We start from the raw sequence: 14,755 nt of genomic DNA on the forward strand, positions 1-14,755 counted from the left end.
CTGGCCCTTTTTACTTTTTTCCCCCTTTTCTACACTTTTATTTATGAAATACTTATTGGACTGATACAAAGTTAGTGTCTGTTGCAGGCTGGTGAAGGGAGTTGGTGTGCCCTCCTCCCCGCCCGCAGCAGGGGTGCAGCCAGAAGTCTCTTCATCCTTCCTCCTAGCAGTGGGCTGGGAGAGGCGCTGGGGCAGGAGCGGGTCAAGGGCAGGAGAGGAGGCAGAGATGGGGAGGGCCCTGCCCTGGGATTAGGGGACTGACCCGGGCACACTGGCAGGAGCTACACGTCCTCACTGAGACAGTGGTCTGAACAGTGCGCCAGGGAGGACGAGCCCCACGGGGACCCCCCCTGCCTTCCCAGGTTTGGCTTGGGAGTGCCCCCTTTGGCTACTTCTCAAGTAAGGGTCCTCTGTGACTTTTCTAGTCCCCTTCAGGGACGCCTGCCTCTCCAGATCTCAAAGGGCACTGCCTGCCCTCAGTACCCAGGGGTTAGGGCAGGAAGCCAGACATGATGGAACCCAGCAGCTGGTGACCTCTTCCCACCTGGCACCTCAGCTACGTCCACACTTCCAGGGGTATCATGTCTTCCTTGTTCCCAAGTGGGGGCAGCAAAGATTCATCCTCCAGGAACTTGAGGGGGAAGGGAAGCAGGTGGCCCTGGACCAGGGTGAGCTCAGACCGGGCCAGGGAGGGTCGACTGTGGCCAGGGCTTCATGGCCACATACTCCCGGAGAGCCCGCAGGGATAGCGTGGCATTGGACGGCAGGCAGCGGAAGGTCTGCCCACAGATGTTGGCATTGTTCTCTGCTGTCTCTTGCCACAGCTGGAAGAAGTCATCACAGACAGGGTCTCAGAGATCCAAGTCTGGCCGGGCACAGGTCCGGAGGGTCGCACTGAAGCAGGGCTTCTGCAAACAGGCCAACCTGCCAGCCTGACACTCCACTCCATCCATGAGGGGCGGCCCCTCTGTGTCCTCAGTCAGCACGGCCAGTCCACTGGCCCTCTTTCCCAGCAAGCTCCGATCACTGATGTTCGCAGAGCCAATGATGACTGTCCGGTCATCTGCAACGAGCATCTTGCCGTAGGTTTGGACATCTAGATGAGCTCTGAGACGGGATGCCCGCCCAGCTCTCCATGTGTGCGAAGCCCACAGATGGATACGTAGTCCCACCATGCTGTGCCCATGGCTGCTTCGAGGCGATGTAGGGTCGAATTCTCCCCACGACACAGGGTCCTGTAAGTAAAGTGCAGGACGGCCTGGGTGGAGTTCCCGCCCGGGAGCGAGGGCAGGAGCAGGTACACTCGGAAACACTGCCTGTTTGCATTCAGGATTAGTCTAGTCTCCAGTCATCTGAAAGGGCCTTCAGGATTCTGTCCACAATCTCATCGCCCACCTGGTTCAGAACTGTGCGCCCATCTGAGCAGCTAGCGAAGAACTGATTCTCGGTGTCGAGGAAGTGCTGGCTCTCCCTGATGGTGGGCAGCGAGGCACTGAGGATGGAGGTCTCCAAGGTCCCTGCTGACCAGCGGTCCATGGAACGCAAGACCTGCCCGGTGGCGCCCGCCCCCTGGGAGTGTGAAGGGGAGCTGGTTTGGGCAGCAGGCCGGGGTACATGGGTATCTTGTACTTGGCCTTGGTAGTCTTGGTGAAGTTCCAGCGCTGGATGAAGTGCCGGGCAAGGTCCCGGGCAGCTGAGCCATGGACGGCCACCCCAACGTCCTGCCATGGCATCCGGGGCATGGCCTCCCTGTCAGTGAAATCTTCGAAAGGCCATTCCAGTTGCACCCAGTCCTTGGTGATGAGATTGCTATAGTCCTTGCCCGACCAGAAGTATTGGTTGTGAGAGAGGTCTGGGGTGGCTGCAGGGTCTGGGCACAGAGTGGGAGGCTGTGAGGCAGCCGGTTCAGAGGAGTCCTTGAGATCCTTCAGCCTGTAGGCAAGGTCCAGCCCGCCCAAGAAGGCCACTACTTGGTCTACCACCAGGAGCTTCTCATGGTGGGCCCACAATGTCACCTTGTCTGGGGGGCGCATCACCTTTATGTTGGGGTGCAACAGCATCAGGGTCCGCTTGCTATGGGCACTGTTGATGCCCAAGGCCAGTTCCACTTCTTTAAACAGCAGGACAAACACTCGGACACCCTTCTCCGCCTTCCTCTTGAGAATCATGTCTAGTCATCTGAATGGGCCAGACACTTCAACTAAACCTCAGGACTCAACCACCAATCTGTGATGAAAACCTCCTCCCGTGCTTGCAGGATGGCGTCTGCCTCAGCAGCAGAGGAACCTGCCCCGTCCACAAACCACAGGGCCAAGGTTCCAGGCCGGGTGGGGCGCGGCCCTCGTGCTGGGGCAGCGGCAGGACGTCTTCGCCTGGGCCCTGCGCCAGCGCCAGCGCAGTGATCTCCTGGCCCCACCACCATGCCTGCGGTAGCTGCTGCACTTGAGAATGAGGGACCTGTGCGGGGTGTTGATCCGCACCCCATTCCGCGCCTCGTGCTCCTTTTCCCCACCTGCACCTCAAAGCCCGGGTCAAAACTGAACGAAGATGGCGCTGGTCTCCAGGCACCTGTACGACAGGAAGGAGCCCTTCACCACCTGCACCTCCTGGACCAGTGATAACAGACTGGGTCTCTGCCACCACAGGTGGGGCGGGGAACGCGTGGCCGCCCGGGCACTTCCGGATCACCCCTTCTAGCCCTTTGGAGCCCAGGTCTGGGATAAAAGGGTGGGCTGCCTTCCAGGAATTCAGCCATGGCATGGTCGTTTCGGTAGAAAGACGTGGTCAGGAGGCAGTTGAGGTAATTCCCCAGGCATTTCTGTTTGCTGGCCGCATGTCTGGCGGAGCCCTCAGGCCCTCCTCGGGGTAGAGAGGGCATCTCTGTTCCTCTCGGGCTGAAGCGTGGGCAGCAGTGAAGCGAGCCAGAGGGAGCCGAGTCTCAGGACGCTGTGTCTCGGGAGGTCCCGATGCAGCTCCGGGATACGACGGAACGCCTCGGTTGTCCAGGTAAAGCTGCCATGAGCCAAGCGGACGGAGTGCAGGGTGCAGGTGCTCAGCTTGGACCCACTGTGTATCTTTCGGTGCCCGCCACCTGGGCAGACACCAAGGGGTGCACTTTCAGAGGCTGAAGGTCGTGGATGGCCAGGAAGGGGTGCCTTCTGTCGGCTGGGTCCTCTCCCTCCCTCAGAGCTCCCTCTCATCCGGCTCCATGTGTAAATGGCTGGAATCCGGGTCCCCAGAGGGAAAGGGGTTCTCCGGGGTCAGGTCATTGTCATCCCAGGAATGTGGGCTGCTCCAGTCTTGAGCACTGGGAGAGGCCCTTTTTACTTTTTGAAATGAAACAGGGTCTTGCTAAGTTGCTGAGGCTGGCCTCAAACCTGGCCTCAAACCTGTAATTCCCCTGTCTCAGCCTCCCAAGTACTGAGATTACAGGTGTGTGCTGTCACACCCAGCTTGAAGTCAGGAGAGTTTTACTATTGAGTTACCACCCCCCAGCTCTTTTAATTTTATTAATTAATTTTGGTACTGGGGATTGAACCCAGGGACATTCCATCTCCAGGCTATCTCCAGGCCGTTTTTGAATGTATGAGGGGAGCCTGGAAATTGAACCCAGGGGCTTTCTATCTCTGAGTTATACCCTCAGCCATATTTTTATTTATTTATTTATTTATTTATTTATTTATTTATTTACTTATTTATTGCAGGTCTGGGGATGGAACCCAGGGGCATTCAACCTCTGCGCTACAGCCCCTGCCCTATTCTTTATTCTTTATTTTGAAACCAGGTCTCACTGAGTTGCAGAGGGCCTCACTAAGTAGCTGAGGCTGTCCGCGAACCGCGATCCTCCAGTCTCGGCCTCCCGAATGCTGGGATTGCAAGTGTGCGCCACCACGCCCGGCTTCTATTTTATTTTTTATTTTGAAACAAAGTCTTAGCAAGTTGCTGAGGCTAACAGCAATCCTGAGACCCTCTGGTCTTAACCTCCAAAGTACTGGGATTATAAGCATGTGCCACTGCACCCAGATTTCCCAGTCTTTTTTTATTTTTATTTTGAAAAAGAGTTTCAGTAAGTCATCATGTACTGATCTCCAACCAAAACTGGGCTTCCACCTCTGAACTCTACCTCCAACCCTATTTTATTTTCTGTTTTTAAACAGGGTCTCAATAAGTTGCCGAGGCTGTCTTCGAACCTGTGCTCCTCCTGTGTCAGCGTCCTAAGGGATTGCAGGTGCGCAGCACCGCAGTGGGCCCGCACTGGTCACACGGCGATTTGACTGTGTGATCACAGGACTGTGATGGTCTGTGCCCTCTGGCTGCCCAGGAAGAATTAAACCAGGGTAGACTAGAACTTGTCCAAGAGGAAGACAAGCGCTCAGGCTGAGGAGGCAGGGAGGTCAGAGGAGAGCGGAGGTCAGGAGGCCGAGCTCGGGCCCGGTCCTGTCTCGTGGTCAGGAGAGGTGGGGGAGATGTGGCCAGGGAGGCCAGAGCAGAGCGTCCATGAGAAAGGAGCTCGAGACTTCCGGGAAGATGGCGACCGAGAAAAGCGGGGCTTAAGAGTCCCGCTAACAACCAATCTCCATTACCACAAAAAGAGCGCCTTTCATAGCCAGAAAACACCATCACCAGAAAAACAAAAAAAACCCACCAGGCTCCAGAGAGAAAGAAGACTGAGAACAGAGCTCAGGGCCACAGAGGAGACACACGCGCCCGAGGACGCGGCAGCAGCGCCATACTGCCGGCGGCAGCGGCGAACTCAACGGACAGCTACAGCAAGCCAGGAGAGCCACTGCGGAACAGCCAGGCGGGATCTTTCGGCGCAGACAGCATTTAAAGCTCCCAGTGGCTGAGCTCAGCACACGCTGCAGGGATTCAGAGTGGAAATCAAAACCAGAGAAGAAAAAATACGCCAGCTTCATGGCCGAGGGTGTGGCAGAGGCGCCATATTGCCACCGGCGGCGGCAGCAGCAGTGAATTCACCGAGTCCAGTACAGCTACATCTGCGTACTCAAGAACAGTGAGTCAAATTGCGGGCCACAGAGGAGAAATCGCAGTATTGGGCCTCCTGGGACTTGACCCAGTGAGGGAGTGGTGGTGGCAGAGATATCACACCATAGGAGAACGTGCAACCTGGCATCCCCCATAGTCTAAAGCAGCCTCTATCGACTCTCTGGGTCGGAGACTCTGTGATACAACCCAGTAAAGGAGTAGTGGGGTCTGAGATAATACAGACTCGAGATCCAGAGCACCTTAAGTGAAGCCATAGTGACCCAAGGGAAGAACCCAGAGAAGGCACAAACCTCCGAAATCATGGGAAAGAGGAATAACACTGGAGTAATGAATGTGCACAACCCCACAACATCAGAACCTGATAAAACAGAAAATCAGAGATTTCTAGAAGATCAAATCAGGAAAATAACTGTAGAAATAATAGAGGTGCTTCGTAAAGAACTCAGAGAGAGCCAAAAAGAGATAAAGGATGCAATTAATGAAGTAAAGGCCTCAATTCAAAGCACAAACAACCGATTAGACCACATGGGGAACAGAATCTCGCTCTTAGAAGATGAGCAATCCAAAAATGAATGCATAGTTTCTAATCTAGAAAAAAATATCCAACAGCAGGAATCTGACATTGAAGAAATATGGGCCCATCTTAAGAGAGCTAACCTAAGAATAATTGGAATAGAGGAGGGAAAAGAAAGTGATACCAAAGGGATCAACAATCTCTTCAAGGAAGTAATAGCAGAAAATTTTCCAAATATAGAGCAAGAGGTTGATACACAGATCCAGGAAACTTATAGAACTCCCTTTAGACAGGATCGGAGAAGAGGATCCCCACGCCATATAATTGTCAAAATGACCAATATGGAAGCCAAGCAGAGAATCTTAAAGGCAACAAAAACAAAGGGCCAAGTGACATTCAGAGGCAAACCAATTAGAATCACTCCAGACTTCCCAAACCAAGTCATGAGAGCCAGAAGGGCTTGGAGTAACATATTCCAAACTCTGAAAGAAAACAACTTCCAGCCAAAAATTTCCTATCCAGCAAAACTTTCTATCAAATTAGATGGAGAAATAAGAAGCTTCCATGACAAACAGAAACTGAAGGAATTTATGTCTTCAAAACCAGCGCTAGAGAAAATACTCAAAGAGATTAACTACAAAGAAGAAATAGGTAACACTCACCAGAACCAGAGAAACAAGATTTTCCATCCAACAGACAACTAAGATGGGTTATCTGTGGAGATTCATTATTTATGTTAGTCTGTTACCTATCTCTAAATGGTATTGTTTGCCTTTATTGTTGTTAATTTTTAGGATTTCTAGTTGGAATATTAATATACCTTCAGATATAGCATTTGGAAATATTTTATCCAATTCTATTAGTAACTTTTAACTCTGTTTACATTGTCTTTGGATATACAATATTTTCTTTTATTTTTTAGGGAGTTTGTATATTCTTCTGTTGCCTGTGCCATTGAAATCATATCCAAGAAATCACTGCCAATTTCAATGTTGTGAGGTTTTATGACCCAGATTTTCTCCTAAAAGTTTATAGTCTTAAGATTTATATTTAGGTCTTTTATCTATTTTGAGTTAATACTTGTATATGGGATTAGGTAAAGGTCCAACTTTATTCTTTTCCATGTAATTATTATTTTTCAACAATATTTAGTTAAAAGATTATTATTTCCACCACCAAATGTTCGTGGAAACCTTGTCAAAAATAACTTGACAATATAGGGAAGAATTTAGCTCTAGGCTTGTATTTAACTCCAATGGTCTATATATCTGCCTTTAGAATAGTACTACACTGTTTCAATTATTGTAGCTGTATATGGTTTGAAATCAGAAAATATATATCTGCTAGCTTTGTTCTTTTTCAAGATCGTTTTGGGTATCTAGAATTCATATTCCATATTAGGATAGATTTTTTTCTGAAAAATAAATAAATAAATAAATAAATGTATGTTAGTTTCACCTAAAAAAATAGGAAAAAAATTCTCTGGTAAGAAAGAAAGTAAAAAGAAATATTGAAATGTTATCTTTAAGTCATCAAAAGCTTGGTATCAGACAAATGAAACTGTTATGTGAGATTATCATTCTTAATTTTGGATAAATTGCTATAATACTAGATGTCAACCACTAAGCCAAGCATGGGAAGGAGGGATGGGGAGAGAATGGGGTGGGGATCGGGTGGGGGCTGACTGGGCGATGTGTGCATGTATGTCTACAAAAGTTTGTATCCCACTATGATGTATGAATACAGTGCACCAATAAAATAAAATTTAAAAAAAAAAAAAAAAAAGAAAGGAGCTCGATAAGCCGGGCGTGGGGGCGCACACTTGTAATCCCAGCATTCGGGAAGCTGAGACAGGAGAATCGCGGTTCACAAACAGCCTCAGCTACTTAGTGAAGCCCTTTGCAACTCAGTGAGACCCAGTTCCAAAATAAAAAATATAAGCCGGGCGTGGTGGCGCACGCTTGTAATCCCCGCGCTTGGGAGGCTGAGACAGGAGGATCGCGCAGGTTCAAAGCCAGCCTCAGCTGGCTTAAGAGATCCTGTTTCCAAATAAAATATATAAAATAGGTCTGGGAGTGTAGCCTGGAGGTAGAAGGCCCCCTGGGTTCCATCCCCAGTACCACCAAAAAAAAAAAAATTATATATATATATATATATATATATATATATATATATATATATATATATATATTATGGGCTGGGGGTATAGCTTAGAGGTAGAGACCCTGTTTCCAAAAATATATGTGTGTGTGTGTGTGTGTGTGTGTGTGTGTGTGTGTGTGTGTGTAAAATAGGTCTAGGCCGGGTGTGTTGGCGCACGCTTGTAATCCCTGTGCTTGGGAGGCTGGCGCAGGTTCGAAGCCAGCCTCAGCTACTTAGTGAGGCTCTCAGCAACTTAGTGAGACCCTGTTTCTAATAAAATATAAAATAGGTCTGGGAGTATAGCCAGGAGGTAGAAAGCCTCTGGGTTCCACCCCCAGTGCCACCAAAAAATAAAATACGTCTAGGAGTGTAGCCCAGAGGTAGAAGGGTTTCCAGGAACCCAAGTACCACCGAAAAGAAAAGAAAAAGAAAGGAGCTCACTGACTCACTGAGGCGGTGGTTCAGCCTGGACGGAGGTGACCGGCTGTGACAGCCCCGCGAGGTCAAGGCCAGGCCACCGAGGATTAGCCAGGGCGTGTAGCAGCCTCACTGGCCTCCTCAGAGCCTCTTCAGATGGGAGCCTCGCCCCACGGAGGCGGCTGGAATGTGCTCAGGGCTGGCCTCTGAAACCTTCACACCTGCCCCTATGAAACTCTGGCCTTTATTTGTGTGTGTGTGGTACCAGGGATTGAACCTAGGGGGAGTCTACCTCTGAGCTACACCCCCACCAGATATTAAAATAGGGTCTCACTGAGTTGCTGAGGCTGGCCTTAAACCTGCAATCCTCCTGTCTCAGCCTCCAGAGTCCTGGGATTACAGGCTTGCACCACTGTATCTGGCTCTGAAGCTTTTCCTGTGGAGCAAGTCTAGTAAGCATTTTCTTTCCACCGAGGAACTTGTATGCTCTGTTCACTGAGGGGTGGGGGATAAAGGCAGAAAGCTCGGAGCCAACTTTGATATTCAATTAGTAAAGCACCTTCTAGACTTTTTTTTTTTGGGGGGGGGTACTGGGAGTTGAACTGAGAGGCTGTGGGTAGAGCTCATTTGTGGAATGCTCTGAGTTAAATCCCCAGCACCACGAATATAAACACATAGGGATGGCAGTACGGCTCAGTGGTACACTGTCCCTGGGCTCCGTCCCTAGTATCAAAACAAAAAGGAAGAAGAAGAAGAAGAGAAGAAGAAGAAAAAGAAGAAGAAGAAGGAGGAGGAGGAGGAGGAGGAGGAGGGAAGGAAGAGGGAGGAGGAAGAGGAGGGAAGGAGGAGGGAGGAGGAGGAGGAAGGGGAAGGAGTGAAGTAGTCCCAGGGGCATAAACATTCTTTTTTTTTTGCCGGTCTGGGGATGGAACCCAGGGGCATACTATGTCCGAGCCACACCTCCTGCCCTATTTTTTATTCTTTATTTTAAAACAGGGCCTCACTGAGTTGCAGAGGGCCTAAGTAGCTGAGGCTGTCCGTGAACCGCGATCCTCTGGTCTCAGCCTCCCAAATGCTGGGATGACAAGCGTGCGCCACCACGCCCGGCTTATAAACCTTCTTAATAAATACCACAAAAGTAAATGGGGTTTATATGAGAATATAAGGTTGAGTCAATATGAGGAATCCTATTAGTATAATTCAGTATAATAATAAAATCATTTCATTATCTCACTGGGTAGCAAAGCTCACGACTGCTGAACACAGGAGCACGAGGAGCCTCGGCCTGACAAAGGCTATCTACCAGAAATACAGCCAGAGTCCCAGCCCGCTGAGCACGACCAGCCCGCGGCAGTTAAGATGCCTTCAGCACTGTGCTGGGCCCTGCCCTCTGTGGCTCACAAGGAAAAGGAATGAGCGGAAAGGATAAAAAGATAAAGGAAAGCCGGGCACAGTGGCGCACGCTTGTCATCCCAGCACTCAGGAGGCTGAGACAGGAGGATTGCAGTTCACTGACAGCCTCAGCTACTTAGTGAGGCCCTCTGCAACTCAGTGAGACCCTGTTTCAAAATAAAGAATAAAAAGTAGGGCTGGGGGTGCAGCTTGGAGGTAGGATGCCCCTGGGTTCCATCCCCAGACTGTGGGAAGCCATTAAGGTTTTCCCCTAAAAAGAATATTTCTTTTTTTTTTTTTTTTTTTCTGGTGGTACTGGGGTTCCTGGAAGCCCTTCCTCCTCCGGGCTACACTCCCAGACCTATTTTATATTTTTGAAACAGGGTCTCTTACACCAGTGCGGCTGGCTTCGAACCTGTGGGATCCTCCTGTCTCCGCCTCCCAACTGCAGGGATTACAAGCGTGCGCCACCACGCCCGGCGTTTAAAAAGAATATTTCTGACTTAGCTGACTGTCCTTTGCCCAGAGTCAACAAGGTTTGGGGTCATGGAAGGTTCAAAGTAAAAGGTCTGAGAGAAGATGAGGTGGTGATGGCACGAGGGTACTGATTGACCTGCCTGTAATGGATGTGCTTTGGATTGATCTGTATTATATTCTGGTGGTGATAGCACGAGAATATTGATTGACCTGTAGCTGTATAAATACCCCAGGAGTAGGGGTCAACAATGCGAGATGATATTGACCCAGGAGTAGGCGTTGGCCAGTAGAGATAGTGGGCTGGTGGCTCCCCCACATTAGAATTTTAAAAAATTCTCGGAATCAAATTCTTAAGAGTTGAATTCTTCATCCTCATGCCTCTCTTCAGAACCGTACTTTTGCCGGCTGGCTCCGGCACCAGACCCTGAAAAAAAAAAAAAAAAAAAGATAAAGGATGCCGCTGGCAGACTATGGTTTTCATTATCTAGAAGGCCAAGAGAATCAGCTGGAGAATGATTAGAACTACGGAGTTCAATTAGACTGGCAGAGCAAGCAATAGGAGGCTTTCCTACAGGCCAGTGACGGTTAGAAACATTTCAAAAAAGCTGAGTGTAAGCTGGGCGTGGTGACACACACCTGCAATCCTAGTACCTGGGAGGCTGAGACAGGAGGATCGAAGGTTCGAGGCCAGCCTTAGCAATTTAGTGAGACCCTGCCTCAAGTATAAAATAAAAGCCAGGCATGATGAGGCACACTTGTAAGCTCAGTACTTGGGAGGCTGAGATAGGAGGATCGCAAGTTCAAAGCCAGCTTCAGCAACTTAGTGAGGTTCCCAGCAACCCAGTGAGACCCTGTTTCAAATAAGAAACAAAATTGGAATGCAAGCATGATGACACATACTTATAATCCTAGTATCTGGGAGGCTGAGACAGGAGGATAGTGGTTCACAGACAGCCTCAGCTACTTAGTGAGGTCCTTTGCAACTCAGTGAGACCTTGTTTCAAAATAAAGAATAAAAAATAGCCAGGCGTGGTGGGGAAGGCTTGTAATCCCAGCATTCAGGAGGCTGAGAAAGGAGGATCCAGGTTTGAGGACAGCCTCAGCTACTTGGTGAGGCCCTCAGCAACTCAGTGAGACCCTGTTTCAAAATACAGAATAAAAAAATTGGGCAGGGGGTGTAGCTTGGAGGCCAAATGCCTCTGGGTTCCATCCCCAGACCCGCCAAAAAAAAAAAAAAAAAGAAAAAAGAAAAAAGAAAAATAGGGTACTTGGAAGTAAAATTGCCCCTGGGTTCCATCCCCAGTACCACACACACACACACACACACACACACACACACACACACACACACACACTGGGGTGGGGACTGTGGCTCAGAGATAGAATGCCTCTGGGTTCAATCCCCAGTACCGGAAAAAAAAAAAATCTTTAAAATGCTGTAGCAAACCAGAGATGGTAGCATGCTCTTATAATCTCAGTAAATGAGAGACTGAAACAGGATAATCACATATTCAAAGACAGCCTCAGCAGGTAGTGAGACTCTCGTCAACCTAGTGAGACTCTGTTTCAAAATAAAAATAAAATAGGAAGCCGGCATGGTGGTGCACGCTTGTAATCCCAGTACTTGGGAGGCTGAGACAGGAGGATTTCTGTTCGTGGCCAGCTTCAGCTTAGGCTCTGCAACTTAGTGAGACCCTGTTTCAAAATAAAGAATAAAAAATAGGGTTAGGGTTTGGCTTAGAGAGAGAATGCCCCTGGGTTTAATCCCCAGTACTGCAAAAATAAATACATAAATTAATTAATTAAATTAAATAGGGCTAGGGATATAGCATGGAGGTAGAATGCCCCTGAGTTCAATCTCCAGTGCCAAAAAATAAACAAAAAAAGTAAAGACTTAACCAAAGTGAAAATGGTTAAGTCTAGAAAAATGTGAAATGTCAAATTGGCATGAAAATATCAAGAACTTCAATAGACCCATAGCCAGTAAACAAAATGACAATCTAAAACTCCAGTGCGACAGAGACGCGGTTACAGGGCAGCTCTATCAGAAGTACACTGAGCAGATGGTTTTTATCTTACACCAGTCATTCCAGAAGCCAGAGTGAGAGGGGCTGCCCGATTCCCCGTTTGACTCCCAAACCTGATAAGTAGAGCGTAAACTGTAGGAGACTGCCCCCCCTAGGGGTGGAAAGGGGACTTGTTAAGCCTCCACACACAAATCCCTCTTCAAAACATCAAAAATAGGAATTTCTGTTCCGCAAAGACCCTCAGAGACAATGTGGGAGAGCCGGGCATGGTGGCACAGGCTTGTAACCCTGTTACTTGGGAGGCTGAGCTGGGAGGATCACAGGCTCAAGGCCAGCCTCAGCAATTTAGTGAGGCCCTCTGCAACTTAGTGAGGCCTTGTTTCAAAATGAAAAATAAATCGGGCTGGGGATGTAGCTCAGAGGTAGAATGTCCCTCGGTTCAATCCCCAGTACCGAGAGAGAGAGAGAGAGAGAGAGAGAGAGAGAGAGAGAGAGAGAGAGAGAGAGAGAGAGAGAGAAGGATTGTGATCTAGAGAATACTCTTGCAAGTCAATGAAGAAAGACAAGAAACCACAGAGGGCCGGGCTGCTCAGTGGGAGCACATGTGCCAACCCCGGTTCCACTCCCTGCACTGCAAAAACAAACCCAACCAAAAAAGCCAAAAAAGCCAAATTAGAGTAATGCACAATGAACATAAACCAGCAACTCACAGAAGGGCGAGTCCCTCAAAGTAATGAAGCGGTGTCCAGAAAAGTAGTTACAGGCGGGCGTGGGGGCGCATCCTTGCAATCCCAGCGCTCGGGAGGCTGAGACAGGAGGATGGCGCAGGTTCGAAGCCAGCCTCAGCTACTGAGTGAGCCTCTCAGCAACTTAGTGAGACCCTGTTTCCAAATAAAATATAAAATGGGTCTGGGAGTGTAGTCTGGAGGTAGAAAGCCTCTGGGTTCCACCCCCAGTATTGCCAAAAAAGGAAAAAAAGTAATTATAGCAATTAATTCAAAATTATGATGAAGCTGGGCATGGTGGCCCACACCTGTAATCCCAGTACGTAGGAGGCTGAGGCAGAAGGATCGCAGGTTCGTGGCCAGCCTCAGCAACTCGTGAGGCCCTTTGAAACTTAGACCCTGTTTCAAAATAAACAATAAAATAGGGCTGGGGGTGTAGCTCGGAGATATAATACCCCTTGTTCCATGTCTAGCACTGTAAAAAAAAAAAAAAAGAAAAAGAAAAAAGAAAGATGAACACAGCATACTAGTGACTGAAAACATGTTCCTCAGTTTCATGAATTATAATATTAATGTACAAACCTACATACATTTGTTTTTCAATAGAAATGGGACCATTATCTGGGCGTGGAGGCTCACACCTATAATCCAAATACCTGGGAGTCTAAGATAGAAGGATCACAGGTTCAAGGCCAGCCTCTGCAGCTTAGCAAGACCACACTTCCAAATAAAGAGTAAAACTGGGCCAGAGTGTGGCACAGAGATAGAATTCCTCTTGGTCCAGTTCTTAGCACCACAAAACAAAAATGTACCTCGAGATATTAATTGGTGTGAGCTGGGCGTGGTGGCGCACGCTTGTAATCCCAGCATTCGGGAGGCTGAGACAGGAGGATCGCGGTTCGAGGACAGCCACAGCTACTTAGTGAGGCCCTTTGCAACTCAGTGAGACCCTGTTTCAAAATAAAGAATAAAAAAAATAGGGCTGGGGTGTAGCTCGGAAGGTAAAAAAGCCCCTGGGTTCCATCCGCAGTACTGCAAAAAAAAAAAAAAAAAAAAAAAAAGATATTAATTGGTGTGATTCTCACCATGGTCTTGGGAACTGATGATGATTGATTATAGATTATATAATCAATTCATTATACCCAGCCCACATTGCCATGGGGAAACCAAGAGGGGACAGGCCATGCTCAGGAGCTGGGCTTTGCCACGTGTCTCCCCTGCGCCTTTAACCACAGTGCTGTCACCTCAGCATCGCGGTCATAATAACCAACAGTGCCCAGAGTGTCGGCTTTGTGATTTCACGTAGTCTTCCCCATACTCCTGTGAGCTGGGTCCAGGACCCGCTTTTGCAGGGCAGAGCAGTGGTCGTGGAGCTGGCCAGGGGCTGAGCCGGCAGCCCAGCCCGGCCTCCTGTGGGCGGCAGCTCTGCACCAAGTGCCTGGACGGCTGGACGCAGTGCTGGGCGCTGGCTGGCCCCGGGGTTTCGCACCCCAAGGCTTTCTGCCACGGCTTAGAAGAATGGAGAGCGCCGAGATGGTGTCATTCTCTCCCGAGTCGGCTCTGAGCTGTGATTCGCAGGCTGAATTGCTCCCGAGAGGAATGTTCAGCTTCCTGCCCTTTTCCACTCTGTCAGGGACCAGGAAGGCAAGTGTGTTTTGAATAGAATCTCACAGGAGGGAGTGGTGGTGGCACAGGCTTGTAATCCCCACATTTGGGAGGCTGAGACAGGAGGCGCTGTGCGCGGACAGCCTCAGCTACTTAGTGAGGCCCTTTGCAACTCAGTGAGACCTTGTTTCAGAATAAAGAATAAAAAATAGGGTTAGGGGTGTAGCTTGGAGGTAGAATGCCCCTGGGTTCCATCTCTGGTACTGCAAAAAATAGAATCTCATGATGGCTCATAGGACATCATCCGGGGCTGCAGACAGACTGGCTGAGGGCAGGGTTCATCTCAACACCAGTCCAGCTTCTCTCTGACATGGCTGAATCCCAAGGTCCCTCTGGGTGTGTGTGGACGGGAGTGGAACCGGGAGTTGAAACCAGGGGCCTTCTACCTC

At 49.1% G+C, this 14,755-nt stretch overlaps 1 pseudogene across 1 annotated transcript; it reads right to left on the reverse strand.

The window, feature by feature from the left end:
* Positions 1–556: 556 nt before the first annotated feature.
* LOC308261356 (phospholipase D2-like) lies at positions 557–13,953 on the reverse strand (annotated as a pseudogene). Its single transcript has 2 exons — positions 13,946–13,953; positions 557–3,289 (listed from the first exon to the last, which is right to left on the reverse strand). The product of its transcript is annotated as a phospholipase D2-like (transcript).
* Positions 13,954–14,755: the final 802 nt, after the last annotated feature.

Source organism: Muscardinus avellanarius (genome assembly GCF_963383645.1).
Source record: "Muscardinus avellanarius genome assembly, chromosome: 1".
Classification (NCBI taxonomy): domain Eukaryota; kingdom Metazoa; phylum Chordata; class Mammalia; order Rodentia; family Gliridae; genus Muscardinus; species Muscardinus avellanarius.